This window comes from Crinia signifera, chromosome 11, assembly GCF_055691185.1.
Source record: "Crinia signifera chromosome 11, ASM5569118v1, whole genome shotgun sequence".
Lineage (NCBI taxonomy): Eukaryota > Metazoa > Chordata > Amphibia > Anura > Myobatrachidae > Crinia > Crinia signifera.
Genome location: NC_139227.1, coordinates 92,299,684 through 92,326,550, shown reverse-complemented (window position 1 = coordinate 92,326,550; position 26,867 = coordinate 92,299,684). Strand labels below are relative to the sequence as shown.

Here is a 26,867-nt window from a genome sequence, read left to right as displayed (position 1 = left end):
ACAAAATACTCTGTCTTACAATTGGATCTGAAAGGGTTTTCATTTTACAAAATCTTTTATTATTAAGTAAATAAAGTCTAGAACATTCTCTAGGTATTTGTTAAACTTATATGGGCTGCTGATAGTTTAGACAATACAATCCACAGAGGTTTAAATTATTGACTTTTAAATGCCACAAGTGGTGTCGGATTGCTGGGTTCATTGTCAACATGGAGGACGAGGTGGCCGAGTGGTTAAGGCGATGGACTGCTAATCAATTGTGCTCTGCACGCATGGGTTCAAATCCCATCCTCGTCGGCTTGATATCTTTTTGGAGCTGATATTTTTGTCAAGATCTTAAATTCCTATCAATCATGTTATAAAGTCTTTCTTTAAATAACAGACATGCACAGCACACTTTTAGTGTAACTCTAGCATTGCTTTTACAGTAGCAGTCGTGCTATTGGCCAGATGTGACTTGCCATCAAGCCTTTGATAGTGATGAGAACACAGTCCAAATGCTAGAAATAGTTGACTTTAAAGTAGGAAAAGTGGTGTCAGAAAGCCGGGATTGGGAGATGGCAGAAAGACGAGCTGGCCGAGATGGTTAAGGTTATGGACTGCTAATCCATTATGCTCAGCACACATGGGTTCAAATCCCATCCTCGTCGGTTTAATTTACGTTGTCTGGACATGCTACTTTTGCGAAGAATGCTTGAAGCCAACACTTGAAGCTTACACATCACTGTAAAAAAATACTTTAAATTAAGAAATCTATTTCAAGATCAGAAAAAGATGCCGATTGAAGCTTAAACAAAAATATCAAGATATAAACCAGTAAAGTCAAGATTATGAACAAGATGCCATTTGAAGACAACACAAAAATTTCAAGAATATACCAGTCAAATCAGGAATTCTACTTCAAGATCATGAACATAATACTCTGTCTTACAATTGGATCTGAAAGTGTTTTCATTTTACAAAATTATTTATTATTAAGTAAATAAATTCTAGAACATTCTCTAGGTATTTGTTAAACTTATATGGGCTGCTGATAGTTATGACAATACAATCCACAGAGGTTTAAATTATTGACTTTTAAATGCCACAAGTGGTGTCGGATTGCTGGGTGCATTGTCAACATGGAGGACGAGGTGGCCGAGTGGTTAAGGCGATGGACTGCTAATCCATTGTGCTCTGCACGCACGGGTTCAAATCCCATTCTCGTTGGCTTCATATCTTTTTGGAGCTGATATTTTTGTCAAGATCTTAAATTCCTGTCAATCATATTATAAAGTCTTTCTTTAAATAACAGACATGCACAGCACACTTTTAGTGTAACTCTAGCATTGCTTTTACAGTAGCAGTTGTGCTATTGGCCAGATGTGACTTGCCATCAAGCCTTTGATAGTGATGAGAACACAGTCCAAATGCTAGAAATAATTTACTTTAAAGTAGGAAAAGTGGTGTCAGAAAGCCGGGATTGGGAGATAGCAGAAAGACGAGGTGGCCGAGAGGTTAAGGTCATGGACTGCTAATCCATTGTGCTCAGCATGCATGGGTTCAAATCCCATACTCTTCGATTTAATTTACGTTGTCTGGACATGCTACTTTTGCGAAGAATGCTTCATAAGCCAACACTGTAAAAAAATACTTTTAATCAAGAAATCTATTTCAAGATCAGAAAAAGATGCCGATTGAAGCTTAAACAAAAATATCAAGAAATAAACCAGTAAAGTCAAGATTATGAACAAGATGCCATTTGAAGCCAACACAAAAATTTCAAGAATATACCAGTCAAATCAGGAATTCTACTTCAAGATCATGAACATAATACTCTGTCTTACAATTGGATCTGAAAGTGTTTTCATTTTACAAAATCATTTATTATTAAGTAAATAAATTCTAGAACATTCTCTAGGTATTTGTTAAACTTATATGGGCTGCTGATAGTTATGACAATACAATCCACAGAGGTTTAAATTATTGACTTTTAAATGCCACAAGTGGTGTCGGATTGCTGGGTGCATTGTCAACATGGACGGCGATGGACTGCTAATCCATGGTGCTCTGCACGCATGGGTTAAAATCCCATCCTCGTCGGCTTCATTTCTTTTTGGAGCTGATATTTTTGTCAAGATCTTAAATTCCTGTCAATCATGTTATAAAGTCTTTCTTTAAATAACAGACATGCACAGCACACTTTTAGTGTAACTCTAGCATTGCTTTTACAGTAGCAGTCGTGCTATTGGCGAGATGTGACTTGCCATCAAGCCTTTGATAGTGATGAAAACACAGTCCAAATGCTAGAAATAATTGACTTTAAAGTATTAAAAGTGGTGTCAGAAAGCCGGGTTTGGGAGATAGCAGAAAGACGAGGTGGCCGAGAGGTTAAGGTTATGGACTGCTAATCCATTGTGCTCAGCACGCATGGGTTCAAACCCCATCCTCGTTGATTTAATTTACGTTGTCTGGACATGCTACTTTTGTGAAGAATGCTTCATAAGCCAACACTCGAAGCTTACACATCACTGTAAAAAAATACTTTTAATCAAGAAATCTATTTCAAGATCAGAAAAAGATGCCGATTGAAGCTTAAACAAAAATATCAAGAAATAAACCAGTAAAGTCAAGATTATGAACAAGATGCCATTTGAAGACAACACAAAAAATTCAAGAATATACCAGTCAAATCAGGAATTCTACTTCAAGATCATGAACATAATACTCTGTCTTACAATTGGATCTGAAAGGGTTTTCCTTTTACAAAATCATTTATTATTAAGTAAATAAAGTCTAGAACATTTTCTAGGTATTTGTTAAACTTCTATGGGCTGCTGATAGTTATGACAATACAATCCACAGAGGTTTAAATTATTGAATTTTAAATACCACAAGTGGTGTCGGATTGCTGGGTGTGTGGCAAACATGTAGGACGAGGTGGCCGAGTGGTTAAGGCGATGGACTGCTAATCCATTGTGCTCTGCACGCATGGGTTCAAATTCCATCCTTGTCGGCTTTATATCTTTTTGGAGCTGATATTTTTGTCAAGATCTTAAATTCCTGTCAACCATGTTATAAAGTCTTTCTTTAAATAACAGAGATGCCGATTGAAGCTTAAACAAAAATATCAAGAAATAAACCAGTAAAGTCAAGATTATGCACGCATGGGTTAAAATCCCATCCTCGTCGGCTTGATATCTTTTTGGAGCTGATATTTTTGTCAAGATCTTAAATTCCTGTCAACCATGTTATAAAGTCTTTCTTTAAATAACAGAGATGCCGATTGAAGCTTAAACAAAAATATCAAGAAATAAACCAGTAAAGTCAAGATTATGAACAAGATGCCATTTGAAGACAACACAAAAATTTAAAGAATATACCAGTCAAATCAGGAATTCTACTTCAAGATCATGAACATAATACTCTGTCTTACAATTGGATCTGAAAGTGTTTTCATTTTACAAAATCATTTATTATTAAGTAAATAAAGTCTAGGAAAATTCTCTAGGTATTTGTTAAACTTATATGGGCTGCTGATAGTTATGACAATACAATCCACAGAGGTTTAAATTATTGACTTTTAAATAAGACAAGTGGTGTCGGATTGCTACGTGAGTGGAAAACATGGAGGACGAGGTGGCCGAGTGATTAAGGCGATGGACTGCTAATCCATTGTGCTCTGCACGCATGGGTTCAAATCCCATCCTCGTCGGCTTGATATCTTTTTGGAGCTGATATTTTTGTCAAGATCTTAAATTCCTGTCAACCATGTTATAAAGTCTTTCTTTAAATAACAGAGATGCCAATTGAAGCTTAAACAAAAATATCAAGAAATAAACCAGTAAAGTCAAGATTATGCACGCATGGGTTCAAATCCCATCCTCGTCGGCTTGATATCTTTTTGGAGCTGATATTTTTGTCAAGATCTTTAATTCCTGTCAATCATGTTATAAAATCTTTCTTTAAATGACAGACATGCACAGCACACTTTTAGTGTAACTCTAGCATTGCTTTTACAGTAGCAGTCGTGCTATTGGCCAGATGTGACTTGCCATCAAGCCTTCTATAGTGATGAGAACACAGTCCAAATGCTAGAAATAGTTGACTTTAAAGTACGAAAAGTGGTGTCAGAAAGCCGGGATTGGTAGATAGCAGAAAGACGAGGTGGCCGAGAGGTTAAGGTTATGGTTTGCTAAACCATTGTGCTCACCACGCATGGGTTCAATCCCATCCTCGTTGATTTAATTTACGTTGTCTGGACATGCTACTTTTGTGAAGAATGACAACACTCGAAGCTTACACATCACTGTAAAAAAATACTTTAAATCAAGAAATCTATTTCAAGATCAGAAAAAGATGCCGATTGAAGCTTAAACAAAAATATCAAGAAATAACCCAGTAAAGTCAAGATTATGAACAAGATTCCATTTGAAGCCAACACAATAATATCAAGAATATACCAGTCAAATCAGGAATTCTACTTCAAGATCATGAACATAATACTCTGTCTTACAATTGGATCTGAAAGGGTTTTCCTTTTACAAAATCATTTATTATTAAGTAAATAAAGTCTAGAACATTTTCTAGGTATTTGTTAAACTTCTATGGGCTGCTGATAGTTATGACAATACAATCCACAGAGGTTTAAATTATTGACTTTTAAATGCCACAAGTGGTGTCGGATTGCTAGGTGTATGGCAAACATGTAGGACGAGGTGGCCGAGTGGTTAAGGCGATGGACTGCTAATCCATTGTGCTCTGCAGGCATGGATTCAAATCCCATCCTCGTCAGCTTGATATCTTTTTGGAGCTGAGATTTTTGTCAAGATCTTAAATTCCTGTCAACCATGTTATACAGTCTTTCTTTAAATAACAGAGATGCTGATTGAAGCTTAAACAAAAATATCAAGAAATAAACCAGTAAAGTCAAGTTTATGAACAAGATGCCATTTGAAGACAACACAAAAATTTCAAGAATATACCAGTCAAATCAGGAATTCTACTTCAAGATCATGAACATAATACTCTGTCTTACAATTGGATCTGAAAGTGTTTTCATTTTACAAAATCATTTATTATTAAATAAATAAAGTCTAGAACATTCTCTAGGTATTTGTTAAACTTATATGGGCTGCTGATAGTTATGACAATACAATCCACAGAGGTTTAAATTATTGACTTTTAAATAAGACAAGTGGTGTCGGATTGCTACGTATGTGGCAAACATGGAGGACGAGGTGGCCGAGTGGTTAAGGCGATGGACTGCTAATCCATTGTGCTCTGCACGCATGGGTTCATATCATATCCTCGTCGGCTTGATATCTTTTTGGAGCTGATATTTTTGTCAAGATCTTAAATTCCTGTCAACCATATTATGAAGTCTTTCTTTAAATAACGGAGATGCCGATTGAAGCTTAAACAAAAATATCAAGAAATAAACCAGTAATGTCAAGATTATGAACAAGATGCCATTTGAAGCCAACACAAAAATTTCAAGAATATACCAGTCAAATCAGGAATTCTACTTCAAGATCATGAACATAATACTCTGTCTTACAATTGGATCTGAAAGTGTTCATTTTACAAATTCATTTTTTATTAAGTAAATAAAGTCTAGAACATTCTCTAGGTATTCAAATCCCATCCTCGTCGGCTTGATATCTTTTTGGAGCTGATATTTTTGTCAAGATCTTAAATTCCTGTCAATCATGTTATAAAGTCTTTCTTTAAATAACAGACATGCACAGCACACTTTTAGTGTAACTCTAGCATTGCTTTTACAGTAGCAGTCGTGCTAGTGGCGAGATGTGACTTGCCATCAAGCCTTTGATAGTGATGAGAACACAGTCCAAATGCTAGAAATAATTGACTTTAAAGTAGGAAAAGTGGTGTCAGAAAGCCGGGATTGGGAGATAGCAGAAAAATGAGGTGGCCGAGAGGTTAAGGTTATGGATTGCTAAACCATTGTGCTCAGCCCGCATGGGTTCAATCCCATCCTCGTTGATTTAATTTACGTTGTCTGGACATGCTACTTTTGTGAAAAATGACAACACTCGAAGCTTACACATCACTGTAAAAAAATACTTTAAATCAAGAAATCTATTTCAAGTTCAGAAAAAGATGCCGATTGAAGCTTAAACAAAAATATCAAGAAATAACCCAGTAAAGTCAAGATTATGAACAAGATGCCATTTGAAGCCAACACAAAAATTTCAAGAATATACCAGTCAAATCAGGAATTCTACTTCAAGATCATGAACATAATACTCTGTCTTACAATTAGATCTGAAAGGGTTTTCATTTTACAAAATCATTTATTAATAAGTAAATAAAGTCTAGAACATATTCTAGGTATTCAAATCCCATCCTCGTCGGCTTGATATCTTTTTGGAGCTGATATTTTTGTCAAGATCTTAAATTCCTGTCAATCATGTTATAAAGTCTTTCTTTAAATAACAGACATGCACAGCACACTTTTAGTGTAACTCTAGCATTGCTTTTACAGTAGCAGTCGTGCTATTGGCCAGATGTGACTTGCCATCAAGCCTTTGATAGTGATGAGAACACAGTCCAAATGCTAGAAATAGTTGACTTTAAAGTACGAAAAGTGGTGTCAGAAAGCCGGGATTCGTAGATAGCAGAAAGACGAGGTGGCCGAGAGGTTAAGGTTATGGATTGCTAAACCATTGTGCTCAGCACGCATGGGTTCAATCCCATCCTCGTTGATTTAATTTACGTTGTCTGGACATGCTACTTTTGCGAAGAATGACAATACTCGAAGCTTACACATCACTGTAAAAAATACTTTAAATCAAGAAATCTATTTCAAGATCAGAAAAAGATGCTGATTGAAACTTAAACAAAAATATCAAGAAATAACCCAGTAAAGTCAAGATTATGAACAAGATGCCATTTGAAGCCAACACAATAATTTCAAGAATATACCAGTCAAATCAGGAATTCTACTTCAATATCATGAACATAATACTCTGTCTTACAATTGGATCTGAAAGTGTTTTCATTTTACAAAATCATTTATTATTAAGTAAATAAAGTCTAAAACATTCTCTAGGTATTTGATAAACTTATATGGGCTGCTGATAGTTATGACAATACAATCCACAGAGGTTTAAATTATTGAATTTTAAATACCACACGTGGTGTCGGATTGCTATGAATGTTGCAAACATTGAGGACGAGGTGGCCGAGCGGTTAGGGCAATGGACTGCTAATCCATTGTGCTCTGCACGCATGGGTTCAAATCATATCCTCGGCGGCATGATATCTTTTTGGAGCTGATATTTTTGTCAAGATCTTAAATTCCTGTCAACCATGTTATAAAGTCTTTCTTTAAATAACAGAGATGCCGTCGGCTTGATATCTTTTTGAAGCTTAAACAAAAATATCAAGAAATAAACCAGTAATGTCAAGATTATGAACAAGATGCCATTTGAAGCCAACACAAAAATTTCAAGAATATACCAGTCAAATCAGGAATTCTACTTCAAGATCATGAACATAATACTCTGTCTTACAATTGGATCTGAAAGTGTTTTCATTTTACAAAATCATTTATTATTAAGGAAATAAAGTCTAGAACATTCTCTAGGTATTTGTTAAACTTATATGGGCTGCTGATAGTTATGACAATACAATCCACAGAGGTTTAAATTATTGACTTTTAAATGCCACAAGTGGTGTCGGATTGCTGGGTGCATTGTCAACATGGAGGACGAGGTGGCCGAGTGGTTAAGGCGATGGACTGCTAATCCATTGTGCTCTGCACGCATGGGTTCAAATCTCATCCTCGTCGGCTTCATATCTTTTTGGAGCTGATATTTTTGTCAAGATCTTAAATTCCTGTCAATCATGTTATAAAGTCTTTCTTTAAATAACAGACATGCACAGCACACTTTTAGTGTAACTCTAGCATTGCTTTTACAGTAGCAGTCGTGCTATTGGCCAGATGTGACTTGCCATCAAGCCTTTGATAGTGATGAGAACACAGTCCAAATGCTAGAAATAATTGACTTTAAAGTAGGAAAAGTGGTGTCAGAAAGCCGGGATTGGGAGATAGCAGAAAGACGAGGTGGCTGAGCGGTTAAGGATATGGACTGCTAATCCATTGTGCTCAGCACGCATGGGTTCAAATCCCATCATCGTTGATTTAATTTAGGTTGACTGGACATGCTACTTTTGTGAAGAATGCTTCATAAGCCAACACTCGAAGCTTAAACATCACTGTAAAAAAATACTTTTAATCAAGAAATCTATTTCAAGATCAGAAAAAGATGCCGATTGAAGCTTAAACAAAAATATCAAGAAATAAACCAGTAAAGTCAAGATTATGAACAAGATGCCATTTGAAGACAACACAAAATTTTCAAGAATATACCAGTCAAATCAGGAATTCTACTTCAAGATCATGAACATAATACTCTGTCTTACAATTGGATCTGAAAGTGTTTTCATTTTACAAAATCATTTATTATTAAGGAAATAAAGTCTAGAACATTCTCTAGGTATTTGTTAAACTTATATGGGCTGCTGATAGTTATGACAATACAATCCACAGAGGTTTAAATTATTGACTTTTAAATGCCACAAGTGGTGTTGGATTGCTGGGTGCATTGTCAACATGGAGGACGAGGTGGCCGAGTGGTTAAGGCGATGGACTGCTAATCCATTGTGCTCTGCACGCATGGGTTCAAATCCCATCCTCATCGGCTTCATATCTTTTTGGAGCTGATATTTTTGTCAAGATCTTAAATTCCTGTCAATCATGTTATAAAGTCTTTCTTTAAATAACAGACATGCACAGCACACTTTTAGTGTAACTCTAGCATTGCTTTTACAGTAGCAGTCGTGCTATTGGCCAGATGTGACTTGCCATCAAGCCTTTGATAGTGATGAGAACACAGTCCAAATGCTAGAAATAATTTACTTTAAAGTAGGAAAAGTGGTGTCAGAAAGCCGGGATTGGGAGATAGCAGAAAGACGAGGTGGCCGAGAGGTTAAGGTCATGGACTGCTAATCCATTGTGATCAACCCGCATGGGTTCAAATCCCATCCACGTCGATTTAATTTACGTTGTCTGGACATGTTACTTTTGCGAAGAATGCTTGAAGCCAACACTCAAAGCTTACACATAACTGTAAAAAAATACTTTTAATCAAGAAATCTATTTTAAGATCAGAAAAAGATGCCGATTGAAGCTTAAACAAAAATATCAAGAAATAAACCAGTAAAGTCAAGATTATGAACAAGATGCCATTTGAAGCCAACACAAAAATTTCAAGAATATACCAGTCAAATCAGGAATTCTACTTCAAGATCATGAACATAATACTCTGTCTTACAATTGGATCTGAAAGTGTTTTCATTTTACAAAATCATTTATTATTAAGTAAATAAATTCTAGAACATTCTCTAGGTATTTGTTAAACTTATATGGGCTGCTGATAGTTATGATAATACAATCCACAGAGGTTTAAATTATATACTTTTAAATGCCACAAGTGGTGTCGGATTGCTGGGTGCATTGTCAACATGGAGGACAAGGTGGCCGAGTGGTTAAGGCGATGGACTGCTAATCCATTGTGCTCTGCACGCATGGGTTCAAATCCCATCCTCGTCGGCTTCACATCTTTTTGGAGCTGATATTTTTGTCAAGATCTTAAATTCCTGTCAATCATGTTATAAAGTCTTTCTTTAAATAACAGACATGCACAGCACACTTTTAGTGTAACTCTAGCATTGCTTTTACAGTAGCAGTCGTGCTATTGGCCAGATGTGACTTGCCATCAAGCCTTTGATAGTGATGAGAACACAGTCCAAATGCTAGAAATAATTGACTTTAAAGTAGGAAAAGTGGTGTCAGAAAGCCGGGATTGGGAGATAGCAGAAAGACGAGGTGGCTGAGAGGTTAAGGATATGGACTGCTAATCCATTGTGCTCAGCACGCATGGGTTCAAATCCCATCATCGTTGATTTAATTTAGGTTGACTGGACATGCTACTTTTGTGAAGAATGCTTCATAAGCCAACACTCGAAGCTTAAACATCACTGTAAAAAAATACTTTTAATCAAGAAATCTATTTCAAGATCAGAAAAAGATGCCGATTGAAGCTTAAACAAAAATATCAAGAAATAAACCAGTAAAGTCAAGATTATGAACAAGATGCCATTTGAAGACAACACAAAATTTTCAAGAATATACCAGTCAAATCAGGAATTCTACTTCAAGATCATGAACATAATACTCTGTCTTACAATTGGATCTGAAAGTGTTTTCATTTTACAAAATCATTTATTATTAAGGAAATAAAGTCTAGAACATTCTCTAGGTATTTGTTAAACTTATATGGGCTGCTGATAGTTATGACAATACAATCCACAGAGGTTTAAATTATTGACTTTTAAATGCCACAAGTGGTGTTGGATTGCTGGGTGCATTGTCAACATGGAGGACGAGGTGGCCGAGTGGTTAAGGCGATGGACTGCTAATCCATTGTGCTCTGCACGCATGGGTTCAAATCCCATCCTCATCGGCTTCATATCTTTTTGGAGCTGATATTTTTGTCAAGATCTTAAATTCCTGTCAATCATGTTATAAAGTCTTTCTTTAAATAACAGACATGCACAGCACACTTTTAGTGTAACTCTAGCATTGCTTTTACAGTAGCAGTCGTGCTATTGGCCAGATGTGACTTGCCATCAAGCCTTTGATAGTGATGAGAACACAGTCCAAATGCTAGAAATAATTTACTTTAAAGTAGGAAAAGTGGTGTCAGAAAGCCGGGATTGGGAGATAGCAGAAAGACGAGGTGGCCGAGAGGTTAAGGTCATGGACTGCTAATCCATTGTGATCAACCCGCATGGGTTCAAATCCCATCCACGTCGATTTAATTTACGTTGTCTGGACATGTTACTTTTGCGAAGAATGCTTGAAGCCAACACTCAAAGCTTACACATAACTGTAAAAAAATACTTTTAATCAAGAAATCTATTTTAAGATCAGAAAAAGATGCCGATTGAAGCTTAAACAAAAATATCAAGAAATAAACCAGTAAAGTCAAGATTATGAACAAGATGCCATTTGAAGCCAACACAAAAATTTCAAGAATATACCAGTCAAATCAGGAATTCTACTTCAAGATCATGAACATAATACTCTGTCTTACAATTGGATCTGAAAGTGTTTTCATTTTACAAAATCATTTATTATTAAGTAAATAAATTCTAGAACATTCTCTAGGTATTTGTTAAACTTATATGGGCTGCTGATAGTTATGATAATACAATCCACAGAGGTTTAAATTATATACTTTTAAATGCCACAAGTGGTGTCGGATTGCTGGGTGCATTGTCAACATGGAGGACAAGGTGGCCGAGTGGTTAAGGCGATGGACTGCTAATCCATTGTGCTCTGCACGCATGGGTTCAAATCCCATCCTCGTCGGCTTCACATCTTTTTGGAGCTGATATTTTTGTCAAGATCTTAAATTCCTGTCAATCATGTTATAAAGTCTTTCTTTAAATAACAGACATGCACAGCACACTTTTAGTGTAACTCTAGCATTGCTTTTACAGTAGCAGTCGTGCTATTGGCCAGATGTGACTTGCCATCAAGCCTTTGATAGTGATGAGAACACAGTCCAAATGCTAGAAATAGTTGACTTTAAAGTAGGAAAAGTGGTGTCAGAAAGCCGGGATTGGTAGTGATAAAGCAGATATTTATCTGATAAGATTAGATATGATTGATAACCCAAACTTGTATATATTTACCTTATTACCTTTATATATAACGGCAATGCTGAAATGATTGCACACCCAGACAACCTTGTTATAAAAGGTATGACAATGCTTTACTTAAAGAATAGCTTCATTACAGGTATTTGCAAATGCAGACTAACACAAGAAACATAAAATTGATTAGCTAATACTTAAACAGTAATTCTATTTCAAATCAAAATGGACACCTTTCAAGGACAGTGATCAGCCATGATTAAACCTCCTTCATAATTACCTCCAGCCCCCCCGTGCTTGCTGGTTCTTCCTCAACTGCCTTCCCCCTCCTTCTATAACTCTGATATTTAAACCTAAATCACATTAATTAATTAATTACTCATAAGCATTGAGTCTTATTGGAAAGCTCTGCTTTCAATCATGATGTCATAATTAACCCAACACCCAGCTTCAGTGGCCTTGTGGGTCTACGCATGTGTGGCCTTGTTCCCATATAGTTGATGATTGTGGAGTCTAGGTGTCTGTCCTTGTTCTATTATACTGTCAACATCACATTCTTAAGCTTCTAAAACCAAAAATAATTCTCTATAAGAAATCACTTTTACAGCTCTGTTCTGAATGATCAGCCATTTTATAATATTATTATGCAAGTCATGGTTCAACAAAATGGCTGCTGCTTCTAACATATTATAACTGTTTAGCGCAAAGGGAAGGCCTCACACGCAGTGAATAGTACAGTGTGCAACTATTTAAAGTCATCTGCAGCAATAATAGCGGCAGTCAGGAAAACAGAATATAATAAAAGCATAGATTTATTGATTAGTTGATTTTCTGTATTATCAGTCCATCCTCAACTTTTTTCATATCTCAGAAGAAAGTTCATATCTCTCGTACTGTGCATCATTTGTTTCTCTCTTAATACATCGGAAAACCTGCTTGAAGCATTTCACTAGTATACAGAAAAATCAATAATATTATCTTGGCAAAAACATTAAATTTCTTAAAGCATATATAACATTGACTTATGCGAACCAGTTATTGGGGTTCAACCAAATAAACCAACTGTAGGGAATCACATCACTCACACCTGTTCAATAAACTAATTTTTAACCCAAATAATTTCATTCAACTTTCCTTTTAACGTCATCATCCGTTTAGTATTTGTGATGCTTGTACCATATTTTAATTATATTCACAAATTCAAACACAATTTTATGAACTTGGGATAATGTAAATAAGTGTGTTTCTTTAATATACCATGTGTTACTTTCAAATCTTCATGTTGAATCACCACTGTATTAATTAGTAAAAGTACAATTTATTACAATAGATCTTGTTTGTAACCATTTAGAAACCTTAAATTTGTAAATATAATATAATCCTTGTGGTAATGTCCATATCTTAAGAGACAGTATGTTGAGAAAACATCATAAGATACAATTCAATTAGTACCCTTTTTTTTATCTAGATGTTATACTAGCACACCCAACTCTGTCACATAACTACATGTTTTGTTGTACTCCAAAATATCTCCTGTTATTACACTCTTTACCAATTTTAAACCTAGGGAGAGTCAGTAATCTTATAAGATTCACTTGTGTAAATCCTACATAGAAAATGAAGTGTTGTTTGATTTGACTGCAAATATAAGTAGCCATTAACCCAACATTACCGGAGTGATACCGTAGATGACAATATAACCAACAATCAGTTTACCTTATTGTTCTTTTTATCAGCTCATGATGAGCGTCTTAAAGAAGAAATGTCAGTTTGCATATAGATATTATGTTTGCACCATTGTTATCATCCTTACTCAGAATGCCTCTTCTTTACTGATACCTTACTAGATGTATTCTATCAATGGTTCTGGTGTGGATGTTCTTAGTTACTTTTATGTTATTACTCATATATTTATTTTAAACCTTCTAATTAGTTTAACATATTGGCTATCAGTATTTTATTACCATCCTCTGATGCATACCGAAACCTGGGAGCATCAGTAGTATGATGTATATGTGTGTCTGTTATGATTATACTTGTGGGATTAAAATTAAAAGCAGAAGTAGAATACACCACCATGACTCTAGTAATACCTCTTTGATAACTATACACACTGTCCTTGCCAGCAACCAATCCCTGGTAACCCTCATTCACTATAAAAATATGAAAACTTAAAAAACAAAAAATGACTTCTTCAGTTAGTAAGTGTATGGGAAACTTGGTCACTCATGGGGATCATTGTTTTACACCTTGTCCACAACCCGCAGGGACACCACTAAGGGTATCCCCCGATTCCGTGGACCTCTTCCTGCCCACAACCCGCAGGGACACCACTAAGGATGCCCCCCGATTCCGTGGACCTTGTCTTGGTCTGTGTGGGGGCCCTGGACAGGACCATCATCAAATAAGTTTATTAAGTTAGAATCAAAGTCACAATATTTCTCGCTGGGGCCTCCAACTGATAAAGCAGATATTTATCTGCATCAGTTTATTTTTCTTTCAACTGATATCACCACCAGGTCGGAAACCTTCTTGCAGTGAGACGCATTAATTCAATTGGTTTGTTTCACAGGGATGGGTCTTGCCTTTGATCTACGAGACATTTAATTGTAAGAATTTTTCTCACCATTGCATAGTCTCCAGGCTGGACCTTATAACAACATCCCTTCATAAGCTTGTTTGCTTTTCTGGTAAAGTATTTAGATGATGTGAGAATTAGAGTGACAAGTCTGCTGCTGGATGTTGAGTAGGGTTTGCTGGTCTCCCAAAAATAAAAAAATGTATATATAAATTAAAATAATGATCTTATAAGAGGACAGGTTCAGTGGCTGCTGAGGAGTAGTGTGAATGTTATACAAAACCGAAGACAAAACTTCAAGTCAACTCATGGTAATTTCCACACCCACCCTAAATAATGTGTTCTCAATGTGCATTTGTTAACATGTTCAATTTTGACTAAAACCTTTTAGTGTGTGGTGAGTGCAACCAATTTTTCATATCCATATATTGACTTATCCCTTAGAATACCTTTCCTGTCAAATATGTACCTCTATGATTTCTTTAATACCATATACCTTATGGGATAACATATCTGAACACAAATTTCTCAAAACATTTCTTTGCTGTAAAGGATGCTGTTCATGGGACAGCTGGGATGTTCCTTATAATCAAGATAACATATCAGATACCATTTAAATATAATGACAATTTTATATGCATGTAAATTCCCAAAAAATATTTTTAACCTTAGGAATGGACCAGTGGTAGGAGAAATGTTAGATGGTTCTATAGGAATAATTTTCCTGAGTTCATTCTCTTGCAGTTGAGTTTGGGACTCCTTTTCTCTGCATAAGATGAAATCAAAATACATGCCCTCTCTCTCCTTACATGGGTCATCCCATGGGCAGCTTCCGCATCTGCCAGGAGGAGGGGTTACTGATCTGCCCCCACCATCGTTACATAGGCCATTAGCCTTTTGACTGCATCCATTTATCATCCATTGGCACATTCCTTTTAAATACACAACTCTTGATGTTTTATGAGATTCTGCTGGTCAATTGTAAAAACATTAAATTGTATAGTGGTGTGATTCACAACAGTGGCCATCTTATTTTTGTTACCAAGTGAAACAAGATCACTTTATAACATGTGAGCTTGACACTTAACAACTACTGCCTTTGCAGAGATTTGCACAGCCTCAATGAGCTCCTTTACTTGCTGTGATATTAGCGTATTATATCATAGCAAAATCACGATGGAAAATGAGGATCTCTAAATCCAATACTACCGCATATCCCGTATATGGCCATCCTGAGTCTCCTTGTTGGTGACAACTACAATCTTTGTAGATGGTAGTGGCGTGTCAGAGATACCAGGTCTAATTGGAGAAATTCTGCTTTAAATATTCCTCACAATCATGTTCTAAATCCTGCATCTCATCCATCCTCTGGGACTCCCGGGTCCCACCAGGTAGCAGAGTAGCAGGATTTAGCGTACCACACCTGACAATAGTCAGGTCATGTGGCGCTGGGAGCAAAAGTTCCCAACGAGAGAACCATGCACTGGAAATGTGTCTTGTCCATGAAGAGTTTAGTAAGAAAGCAACCGCATGAGGAACACATAATGTCAGTGGGTGTTGTAGTACAATGTCCTCTACTTTCTGCACTAAGGCCGCGGCAGCCGCCACAGCTCTTAAGCATGTCGGTAATGCAGCTGCCACTTGGTCAAGTGCGCAGCTGTAATACCCAATCGGTCTATGTGAATCCCCATGTATATGTGTTCAAACTCCCAAGGCCTCTGGTTGTTGTTCATTACAGTAAAGACAGGTATATGATAAATCTGATATATCCAGTGCTGTGGCTTCTGTCAGTGCGTGTATCAGAGCCTCAAATGAAGCAATTATGTCAGTATTTTGTACTTTGTCAGCTCTGTGTCAGTTAGATTTAGTAGTAGTAATAGAAAATGTGTCAGTAAGAGAATCCTGTAAAGAATTATAAACACATAATTAGATCATAAACATATTGAATCAGCATTGTGGTAGCAATCATGCAACTCATTGTGGGACATAGTGGGGCTGTCCATAAAACTTTGGCTTAATTAAGTCCACGTATATTGGACTGTGCTGTAAATAAATGTATTAAGTCCTGACTATCTGCTATTTGATAGTAAGAGATATGCAGATCATAAATCAATAATTAGATGACGGTAATACTTCCATAACTGTAAAGTGAATTGATTTACACTAAAAAAATAATAAGAATAATCACATTGGGCAGATAACCTACAATAACGGAGTGTTGCAACTACTATGGGTATTAGATAATATGCTTTGTTGTAAAATCGGAAAAAAACTATTTCTTGTGGTCCATAGATGTTCAGAAACTTGTGACAGGATGAGTAGTTGAAAACTCATCAAAATACTAATTGCTAATGCCCTATGAGCATCACTCGTATCCTCTAACCCCGTGAGGGTTCTCATATCGGTTAGTGCCTTCTGACAGCAGTCTCTCATGGATTCCTGTTAATAATACACAATTTCTTCCAAACCACTCTGAGAAAAAACAATCATTAAATCATTACAAATATTTGAGAGAATATCATGATTGGTTGTGCAGCAAATGTGATTACTAGTAGCAGTACCCAGTAGTGCTGCACCTAATTGTGACCTCCATTCCTTATTTGTGGGCTCATATGCATGACCAATGGATCTAGTAAAGTGGCAACATGCAATCAGATAAATCAGTAAGCATAAAAATGCAACTCAATATGCATCTTATAATAATCACTATAAAATCTGTATTTTTTCAATAAGGGCTTTGATAAGGATTCTGCAGAGGTACCTGCAGACTCAATATTATTTTCTAAAGAATTTCTAGTGGCTCAGTAATAATAATAATAATAATAATATTTTTTTAAAACACTTGCTTTTTCTGTGCAAAATGAAATGCATCAATTTGTAAATTAATCTTTTCTCTGGAATGGTCACACCTCTATTGGCTGGGATTTAATTTAAATAAAACAAGCAAAAGCAATAGCATTATTAAGCTCAGACATCATATTAGCATTTGTCATTTGGAAAAAAAAAATGGCAGTTTTTTAAACAACATTATCCCATGAGGGCAGCAATGGGGAGGGGGCTGGAGGTCATCCTTGGGTATGGCTGATCACTGTCCCATACAAACATTGCAATAACTTTAATCTATTCATTGTGCTTTTTCAAAAGGGTAAACATTATCTTCAAGATCTTTCAACACATAATTGTTCATATGTCCTTGTTATGGAAAACAGTTCTGTAACACTCCTTGGATATTTCACATCATTTAGGAATAAAACTTTACTCTCTTATCAATCTCATTAACCTTTTCCTGCCTTTAATCTCCTACAGAGTTATTTCTGATGTTACTCTCACCTCATCACTGAAAAAAAACTTATTCCCTTCTGCTTTTTCAAAAATAAACAAAATTTTTTTTTAAATTATTCTTTTTTTTCCCCATTTTTTTTTCTCCCTAAGGCTCTAAAAAACATATCACCTCTCCTCACTTCTCACTGAACAGAATTAACCCCTCAGTGGGACAGTACAATCTTTCCAAACATATGTGGGTTAGTGGGATATACTATCTCAATTCTTGAAGCTTTCACCACCTGTCACCAGACCATTGTGCGTTCACTCTCATCAAATAATCATTACCTCACAGGTGCATCATCATCGCCAATTCCAACTAACTATGACCAGCACAGTATTTTCTATACCTTCTCACTTGCTCACACTAGTCACATACTCAGAACTATCTGTGATCCCATACAAATGCCTAAAAAGGTGTTACCTCTTTCAAAGACAAAAATGTAAATAAAAATGAAAAATTTCCCCAAAAAACCTAACCTTGCGTTATGTGTCTGTCACTGTTATCACACCTACGCCTTCCACATACTGTCCTCTGTTATCAGTATAGTGGGCCACCTACTGTCCATCTCTGTTATCAGTATGGTGTTTCATCTACTGTCCTCTGTTATCAGTAGTCACGTGTCCCACCCCCACCCTTTTTTCTCAGTATATTTTACCTTGCACGTAGGTGGCAGATACCCCCTGTGAATCTCGCTACCGGTCAGCACTCTCACAGGACAAAATCAACTCGTCAAATCAAAAAAATTATATGCAATATGTCAGTCTGTTATCATATCTGCACATTGTCTAAGCGATCATTACACGCTTAGATCACTATCTCCCCTGGTTATCTAGCTAACTGTGGCCACAGTATTAACCCCTTAAGATACTCTATCAATTAAGTACCCTCCCCCTTTTAAAACAAACAAAATTAAATTAACACAAATCAAAAACAAAACAAAAATTGGCTTAAAGAAAACCCCACAGCCTTGAGTCAGTTATCACTGATTACCTTCCATTCATAAGAATAAAAATAAACCCAGGATTTATCTGCGCATTACTCAAGGTATATCTGATTCAATATATGTATCCAGATCAAGCACATAGGCAACAGAAATTGCAAACAGAAAACATGGTCTAATATATCAATATGAACCTTTAAGAATAGATGTTATATTGGACTTATATCTCATCGATATATATATCACTTTTCTTATTCAAAATGTATTACTCATTAACTGAAAAAAACATTGAATTCACATGATCATTTCCTGTTTCTTCACCTAACATGGACAACTCCTTATCTCGCATTACATCAACTGAATCCATCACTTTAGAGTTTCCAACTCACAGCTGCTTTGTTTAATAAACCAAAAAAATTAAATCAAAAACCCATAGCAGAAAAACATCAGTCCTACATTACGTACTTCATCTCCACAAGACAAGAAAAAAAAACTTTACAATGAGATAAACTCGATCTTACTTTCTTTGTTATAAACAATATTCCAATTAACTTTATTTATTCTGGTGGTAAAAATGAACTGTTACTTGGCTTACAATATTAGCGTCTACTCCTTTAAACTCTGTATTTTAACGGACCTCTGTCTATGGATATAAAGAAATTAGCTCAAACTGTTATTGTAATCCGACTGCTTGCTAGCTCTAACAATGCAACGTATACTTAATTATTTATTAACATTTTCTTATATAAACCACATACAGTAGACAATACGGGGGTTTCCAAACAATACAGATTATGGATAAATCATGCATTCCATTTCTTCCACATGTTGCTGGCCAGTCAACCAGAAAGAAATGTAAATAAACAACCTCCTATCTCTAATCACCAAATTATAAGCACGGGAAAACCTACAACAAATATATGCAACTTCTTTAAAATTTATAGATTGGACAAACAAAGAAACTCTAATTATCAAAACAACCGCTACCGATTAGTTACTTCAGCAATATCCTCAGCAGACAATATACACCAAACAATCCAACCACGGTCAAAAAATAAAAACAAACAAAAAAAATACTGTCATTTAAAGAATATAATTTTTTTTTTTTTTTTAAGTATAAAATCATTGCCAGCATAACCTTTATATCAATATGCTTGCTATAGTCTGCACGCTTTGCAAATAAACTAAAGACATATTCTTCCTGACTCAAGCAATGTTGTTTACAACTTCTTGCCAAGTTTCTCGCTGCTCTCCTTATCTATTCTCTGACACAGAGAAGAAATGGGCGATGCGGGGGGGGGGGGTTTAGCAAGCTGACAGTCTGCAAAATGCAGCGTTGTCTTTCCATGCCTTAAATTACGATCTATTTGTTTTATAATTAAATAGCGAAGTTCCTGCAAGTAATTTTGGATTAGTACACTTAACAGACATTGAGAAAGATAAGGGTACAAAAAAAATGCACCGCCTTTACAATTTTTTCTACACATTTTTTTTATTTATTTATTTATTTATTTTTTTAAATAGCTAATTTTTTTTTTCAAACTTTGATTTTCTCAATAACTGATAAAATGTAAAAACCTACATCATTGGATCTCGCTGGGGCCTCCAACTGATAAAGCAGATATTTATCTGATAAGATTAGATATGATTATATATTGTATATATTTACCTTAGTACCTTTAAATATAACGGCAACGCTGAAATGATTGCACACCCAGACAACCTTGTTATAAAAGGTATGACAATGCTTTACTTAAAGAATAGCTTCATTACAGGTATTTGCAAATGCAGACTAACACAAGAAACATAAAATTGATTAGCTAATACTTAAACAGTAATTCTATATCAAATCAAAATGGACACCTTTCAAGGACAGTGATCAGCCATGATTAAACCTCCTTCATATTTACCTCCAGCCCCCCCGTGCTTGCTGGTAATTCCTCAACTGCCTTCCCCCTCCTTCTATAACTCTGATTTTTAAACCTAAATCACATTAATTAATTAATTACTCATAAGCATTGAGTCTTATTGGAAAGCTCTGCTTTCAATCATGATGTCATAATTAACCCAACACCCAGCTTCAGTGGCCTTGTGGGTCTACGCATGTGTGGCCTTGTTCCCATATAGTTGATGATTGTGGAGTCTAGGTGTCTGTCCTTGTTCTATTATACTGTCAACATCACATTCTTAAGCTTCTAAAACCAAAAACAATTCTCTATAAGAAATCACTTTTACAGCTCTGTTCTGAATGATCAGCCATTTTATAATATTATTATGCAAGTCATGGTTCAACAAAATGGCTGCTGCTTCTAACATATTATAACTGTTTAGTGCAATTCTACTTCAAGATCATGAACATAATACTCTGTCTTACAATTGGATCTGAAAGTGTTTTCATTTTACAAAATCATTTATTATTAAGTAAATAAAGTCTAGAACATTCTCTAGGTATTTGTTAAACTTATAGGGGCAGCTGATAGTTATGACAATACAATCCACAGAGGTTTAAATTATTGACTTTTAAATACCACAAGTGGTGTCGGATTGCTGGGTGCATTGTAAACATGGAGATCCGAGGTGGCCGCGTGGTTAAGCGATGGACTGCTAATCCATTGTGCATGCATGGGTTCAAATCCCATCCTCGTCGGCTTCATATCGTTTTGGAGCTGATATTTTTGTCAAGATCTTAAATTCCTCTCAGTCATGTTATAAAGTCTTTCTTTAAATAACAGACATGCACAGCACACTTTTAGTGTAACTCTAGCATTGCTTTTACAGTAGCAGTCGTGCTATTGGCCAGATGTGACTTGCCATCAAGCCTTTGATAGTGATGAGAACACAGTCCAAATGCTAGAAATAATTGACTTTAAAGTAGGAAAAGTGGTGTCAGAAAGCCGGGATTGGGAGATAGCAGAAAGACCAGGTGGCCGAGAGGTTAAGGTTATGGACTGCTAATCCATTGTGCTCAGCACGAATGGGTTAAAATCCCATCCTCGTCGCTTTAATTTACGTTGTCTCGACATGCCACTTTTGCGAAGAATGCTTCATAAGCCAACACTCGAAGCTTACACATCACTGTAAAAAAATACTTTAAATCAAGAAATCTATTTCAAGATCAGAAAAAGATGCCGATTGAAGCTTAAACAAAAATATCAAGAAATAAACACCAGTAAAGTCAAGATTATGAACAAGATGCCATTTGAAGCCAACACAAAAATTTCAAGAATATACCAGTCAAATCAGGAATTCTTCTTCAAGATCATGAACATAATACTCTGTCTTACAATTGGATCTGAAAGTGTTTTCATTTTACAAAATCATTTATTATTAAGTAAATAAAGTCTAGAACATTCTCTAGGTATTTGTCAAACTTATATGGGCTGCTGATAGTTATGACAATACAATCCACAGAGGTTTAAATTATTGACTTTTAAATACCACAAGTGGTGTCGGATTGCTTGGTGCATTGTAAACATGGAAGACGAGGTGGCCGAGTGGTTAAGGCGATGGACTGCTAATCCATTGTGCTCTGCACGCATGGGTTCAAATCCCATCCTCGTCGGCTTGATATATTTCTGGAGCTGATATTTTTGTCAAGATCTTAAATTCCTGTCAATCATGTTATAAAGTCTTTCTTTAAATGACAGACATGCACAGCACACTTTTAGTGTAACTCTAGCATTGCTTTTACAGTAGCAGTCGTGCTATTGGCCAGATGTGACTTGCCATCAAGCCTTTGATAGTGATGAGAACACAGTTCACATGCGAGAAATAATTGACCTTAAAGTAGGAAAAGTGGTGTCAGAAAGCCGGGATTGGGAGATAGCAGAAAGACTAGGTGGCCGAGAGGTTAAGGTTATGGACTGCTAATCTATTGTGCTCAGCATGCATGGGTTCAAATCCCATCCTCTTCGATTTAATTTACGTTGTCTGGACATGCTACTTTTGCGAAGAATGCTTCATAAGCCAAGACTCGAAGCTTACACATCACTGTAAAAAATACGTTAAATTAAGAAATCTATTTCAAGATCAGAAAAAGATGCAGATTGAAGCTTAAACAAAAATATCAAGATATAAACCAGTAAAGTCAAGATTATGAACAAGATGCCATTTGAAGACAACACAAAAATTTCAAGAATATACCAGTCAAATCAGGAATTCTACTTCAAGATCATGAACATAATACTCTGTCTTACAATTGGATCTGAAAGTGTTTTCATTTTACAAAATCATTTATTATTAAGTAAATAAAGTCTAGAACATTCTCTAGGTATTTGTTAAACATATATGGGCTGCTTATAGTTATGACAATACAATCCACACAGGTTTAAATTATTGACTTTTAAATACCACAAGTGATGTCGGATTGCTGGGTGCATTGCAAACATGGAGGACGAGGTGGCCGAGTGGTTAAGGCGATGGACTGCTAATCCATTTTGCTCTGCACGCATGGGTTCAAATCCCATCCTCGTCGGCTTAATATCTTTTTGGAGCTGATATCTTTGTCAAGATCCTAAATTCCTGTCAATCATGTTATAAAGTCTTTCTTTAAATAACAGACATGCACAGCACACTTTTAGTGTTACTCTAGCATTGCTTTTACAGTAGCAGTCGTGCTATTGGCCACATCTGACTTGACATCAAGCCTTTGATAGTGATGAGAACACAGTCCAAATGCTAGAAATAATTGACTTTAAAGTAGGAAAAGTGGTGCCAGAAAGCTGGGATTGGGAGATAGGAAAAAGACGAGGTGGCAGAGAGGTTAAGGTTATGGACTGCTAATCCATTGTGCTCAGCATGCATGGGTTCAAATCCCATCCTCGTCGGTTTAATTTAAATTGTCTGGACATGCTACTTTTGCGAAGAATGCTTGAAGCCAACACTTGAAGCTTACACATCACAGTAAAAAAATACTTTTAATCAAGAAATCTATTTCAAGATCAGAAAAAGATGCCGATTGAAGCTTAAACAAAAATATCAAGATATAAACCAGTAAAGTCAAGATTATGAACAAGATGCCATTTGAAGACAACACAAAAATTTCAAGAATATACTAGTCAAATCAGGAATTCTACTTCAAGATCATGAACATAATACTCTGTCTTACAATTGGATCTGAAAGTGTTTTCATTTTACAAAATCATTTATTATTAAGTAAATAAAGTCTAGAACATTTTCTAGGTATTTGTTAAACTTATATGGGCTGCTGATAGTTATGACAATACAATCCACAGAGGTTTAAATTATTGACTTTTAAATACCACAAGTGGTGTCGGATTGCTGGGTGCATTGTAAACATGGAGGACGAGGTGGCCGAGTGGTTAAGGCGATGGACTGCTAATACATTGTGCTCTGCACGCATGTGCTCAAATCCCATCCTCGTCGACTTGATATCTTTTTGGAGCTGATATTTTTGTCAAGATCTTAAATTCCTGTCAACCATGTTATAAAGTCTTTCTTTAAAAAACAGAGATGCCGATTGGAGCTTAAACAAAAATATCAAGAAATACACCAGTAAAGTCAAGATTATGAACAAGATGCCATTTGAAACCAACACAAAAATTTCAAGAATATACCAGTCAAATCAGGAATTCTACTTCAAGATCATGAACATAATACTCTGTCTTACAATTAGATCTGAAAGTGTTTTTATTTTACAAAATCGTTTATTATTAAGTAAATAAAGTCTAGAACATTCTCTAGGTATTTGTTAAACTTATATGGGCTGCTGATAGTTATGACAATACAATCCACAGAGGATTAAATTATTGACTTTTAAATGCCACAAGTGGTGTCGGATTGCTGGGTGCATTGTCAACATGGAGGACGAGGTGGCCGAGTGGTTAAGGCGATGGACTGCTAATCCATTGTGCTCTGCACGCATGGGTTCAAATCCCATCCTCGTCGGCTTAATATCTTTTTGGAGCTGATATCTTTGTCAAGATCCTAAATTCCTGTCAATCATGTTATAAAGTCTTTCTTTAAATAACAGACATGCACAGCACACTTTTAGTGTTACTCTAGCATTGCTTTTACAGTAGCAGTCGTGCTATTGGCCACATCTGACTTGACATCAAGCCTTTGATAGTGATGAGAACACAGTCCAAATGCTAGAAATAATTGACTTTAAAGTAGGAAAAGTGGTGCCAGAAAGCTGGGATTGGGAGATAGGAAAAAGACGAGGTGGCAGAGAGGTTAAGGTTATGGACTGCTAATCCATTGTGCTCAGCATGCATGGGTTCAAATCCCATCCTCGTCGGTTTAATTTAAATTGTCTGGACATGCTACTTTTGCGAAGAATGCTTGAAGCCAACACTTGAAGCTTACACATCACAGTAAAAAAATACTTTTAATCAAGAAATCTATTTCAAGATCAGAAAAAGATGCCGATTGAAGCTTAAACAAAAATATCAAGATATAAACCAGTAAAGTCAAGATTATGAACAAGATGCCATTTGAAGACAACACAAAAATTTCAAGAATATACTAGTCAAATCAGGAATTCTACTTCAAGATCATGAACATAATACTCTGTCTTACAATTGGATCTGAAAGTGTTTTCATTTTACAAAATCATTTATTATTAAGTAAATAAAGTCTAGAACATTTTCTAGGTATTTGTTAAACTTATATGGGCTGCTGATAGTTATGACAATACAATCCACAGAGGTTTAAATTATTGACTTTTAAATACCACAAGTGGTGTCGGATTGCTGGGTGCATTGTAAACATGGAGGACGAGGTGGCCGAGTGGTTAAGGCGATGGACTGCTAATACATTGTGCTCTGCACGCATGTGCTCAAATCCCATCCTCGTCGACTTGATATCTTTTTGGAGCTGATATTTTTGTCAAGATCTTAAATTCCTGTCAACCATGTTATAAAGTCTTTCTTTAAAAAACAGAGATGCCGATTGGAGCTTAAACAAAAATATCAAGAAATACACCAGTAAAGTCAAGATTATGAACAAGATGCCATTTGAAACCAACACAAAAATTTCAAGAATATACCAGTCAAATCAGGAATTCTACTTCAAGATCATGAACATAATACTCTGTCTTACAATTAGATCTGAAAGTGTTTTTATTTTACAAAATCGTTTATTATTAAGTAAATAAAGTCTAGAACATTCTCTAGGTATTTGTTAAACTTATATGGGCTGCTGATAGTTATGACAATACAATCCACAGAGGATTAAATTATTGACTTTTAAATGCCACAAGTGGTGTCGGATTGCTGGGTGCATTGTCAACATGGAGGACGAGGTGGCCGAGTGGTTAAGGCGATGGACTGCTAATCCATTGTGCTCTGCACGCATGGGTTCAAATCCCATCCTCGTCGGCTTCATATCTTTTTGGAGCTGATATTTTTGTCAAGATCTTAAATTCCTGTCAATCATGTTATAAAGTATTTCTTTAAATAACAGACATGCACAGCACACTTTTAGTGTAACTCTAGCATTGCTTTTACAGTAGCAGTCGTGCTATTGGCCAGATGTGACTTGCCATCAAGCCTTTGATAGTGATGAGAACACAGTCCAAATGCTAGAAATAGTTGACTTTAACCCCTTCCTGACACAGCATGTTTTTGCCTTCCTGACAGAGCCCTTTTTTTCAAATCGGACATGTATCACTTAAGTGTGGATAACTTTTTTTTGCTTTTACTTATCCCAGTGATTTTGAGATTGTTTTCTCGTGACACATTGTACTTCAAGTTAGTGGTAAATTTGGGTCGATACAGTCTGTGTTTTTTTGTGAAAAATACCAAAATGTCGTAAAAAAATGGAAAATTTAGCAATTTGCAAAATGTTAAATTTTCTGCTTGTGAGACAAATAATCATACCACTCAAAATAGTTAATAACTAACATAGACCATATGTCTACTTTATGTTTCCATCATTATTTCAACTTCCTTTTAATTTTTTTGGACACTAGGAGGCTTACAATATGAATAGCAAATTCTCAAATTTTCAAGAAAATTTCAAACACTGATTTTTTTAGGGACCAGTTCAGTTCTGATGTGACTTTGAGGGACTTGTTTGTGAGACACCCCCATAAATGATGCCATTTCAAAAACTGCACCCCTCACAGTATTCAAAACAGCATTTTGGAAGTTTGTTAACCCTTTAGGTGTTTCACAGGAATTAAAACAAAGTGTAGGTGAAATTTCAAAATTTCATTTTTTTTGCAGATTTGCAATTTTAATACATTTTTCTAAGGAACACAGTAGATTTTACTAGAGAAATGTGACTAAAAATTGATTCCCCCAATTCTTTTGTTTTCATAAATATCCTAT

At 35.8% G+C, this 26,867-nt stretch overlaps 18 non-coding genes across 18 annotated transcripts; all 18 read left to right on the top strand.

Annotated features, from left to right (window-relative positions):
• The first annotated feature begins 215 nt into the window (after window positions 1-215).
• On the top strand, window positions 216-297 carry TRNAS-GCU (transfer RNA serine (anticodon GCU)). Its single transcript has one exon. It is a non-coding gene; the product is annotated as a tRNA-Ser (tRNA).
• Window positions 298-1,127: 830 nt separating this feature from the next.
• TRNAS-GCU (transfer RNA serine (anticodon GCU)) lies at window positions 1,128-1,209 on the top strand. Its single transcript has one exon. It is a non-coding gene; the product is annotated as a tRNA-Ser (tRNA).
• Window positions 1,210-2,352: 1,143 nt separating this feature from the next.
• On the top strand, window positions 2,353-2,434 carry TRNAS-GCU (transfer RNA serine (anticodon GCU)). The gene has a single exon. It is a non-coding gene; the product is annotated as a tRNA-Ser (tRNA).
• Window positions 2,435-2,913: 479 nt separating this feature from the next.
• TRNAS-GCU (transfer RNA serine (anticodon GCU)) lies at window positions 2,914-2,995 on the top strand. Its single transcript has one exon. It is a non-coding gene; the product is annotated as a tRNA-Ser (tRNA).
• A 617-nt stretch (window positions 2,996-3,612) lies between these two features.
• Window positions 3,613-3,694, top strand: TRNAS-GCU (transfer RNA serine (anticodon GCU)). The gene has a single exon. It is a non-coding gene; the product is annotated as a tRNA-Ser (tRNA).
• Window positions 3,695-4,691: 997 nt separating this feature from the next.
• Window positions 4,692-4,773, top strand: TRNAS-GCU (transfer RNA serine (anticodon GCU)). Its single transcript has one exon. It is a non-coding gene; the product is annotated as a tRNA-Ser (tRNA).
• Window positions 4,774-5,213: 440 nt separating this feature from the next.
• On the top strand, window positions 5,214-5,295 carry TRNAS-GCU (transfer RNA serine (anticodon GCU)). The gene has a single exon. It is a non-coding gene; the product is annotated as a tRNA-Ser (tRNA).
• A 2,418-nt stretch (window positions 5,296-7,713) lies between these two features.
• TRNAS-GCU (transfer RNA serine (anticodon GCU)) lies at window positions 7,714-7,795 on the top strand. Its single transcript has one exon. It is a non-coding gene; the product is annotated as a tRNA-Ser (tRNA).
• Window positions 7,796-8,626: 831 nt separating this feature from the next.
• TRNAS-GCU (transfer RNA serine (anticodon GCU)) lies at window positions 8,627-8,708 on the top strand. Its single transcript has one exon. It is a non-coding gene; the product is annotated as a tRNA-Ser (tRNA).
• Window positions 8,709-9,537: 829 nt separating this feature from the next.
• Window positions 9,538-9,619, top strand: TRNAS-GCU (transfer RNA serine (anticodon GCU)). The gene has a single exon. It is a non-coding gene; the product is annotated as a tRNA-Ser (tRNA).
• An 831-nt stretch (window positions 9,620-10,450) lies between these two features.
• TRNAS-GCU (transfer RNA serine (anticodon GCU)) lies at window positions 10,451-10,532 on the top strand. Its single transcript has one exon. It is a non-coding gene; the product is annotated as a tRNA-Ser (tRNA).
• An 829-nt stretch (window positions 10,533-11,361) lies between these two features.
• TRNAS-GCU (transfer RNA serine (anticodon GCU)) lies at window positions 11,362-11,443 on the top strand. The gene has a single exon. It is a non-coding gene; the product is annotated as a tRNA-Ser (tRNA).
• A 10,610-nt stretch (window positions 11,444-22,053) lies between these two features.
• Window positions 22,054-22,135, top strand: TRNAS-GCU (transfer RNA serine (anticodon GCU)). The gene has a single exon. It is a non-coding gene; the product is annotated as a tRNA-Ser (tRNA).
• An 830-nt stretch (window positions 22,136-22,965) lies between these two features.
• Window positions 22,966-23,047, top strand: TRNAS-GCU (transfer RNA serine (anticodon GCU)). The gene has a single exon. It is a non-coding gene; the product is annotated as a tRNA-Ser (tRNA).
• A 270-nt stretch (window positions 23,048-23,317) lies between these two features.
• On the top strand, window positions 23,318-23,399 carry TRNAS-GCU (transfer RNA serine (anticodon GCU)). The gene has a single exon. It is a non-coding gene; the product is annotated as a tRNA-Ser (tRNA).
• A 999-nt stretch (window positions 23,400-24,398) lies between these two features.
• Window positions 24,399-24,480, top strand: TRNAS-GCU (transfer RNA serine (anticodon GCU)). The gene has a single exon. It is a non-coding gene; the product is annotated as a tRNA-Ser (tRNA).
• Window positions 24,481-24,750: 270 nt separating this feature from the next.
• On the top strand, window positions 24,751-24,832 carry TRNAS-GCU (transfer RNA serine (anticodon GCU)). Its single transcript has one exon. It is a non-coding gene; the product is annotated as a tRNA-Ser (tRNA).
• Window positions 24,833-25,831: 999 nt separating this feature from the next.
• On the top strand, window positions 25,832-25,913 carry TRNAS-GCU (transfer RNA serine (anticodon GCU)). Its single transcript has one exon. It is a non-coding gene; the product is annotated as a tRNA-Ser (tRNA).
• The last annotated feature ends 954 nt before the right edge of the window (window positions 25,914-26,867 follow it).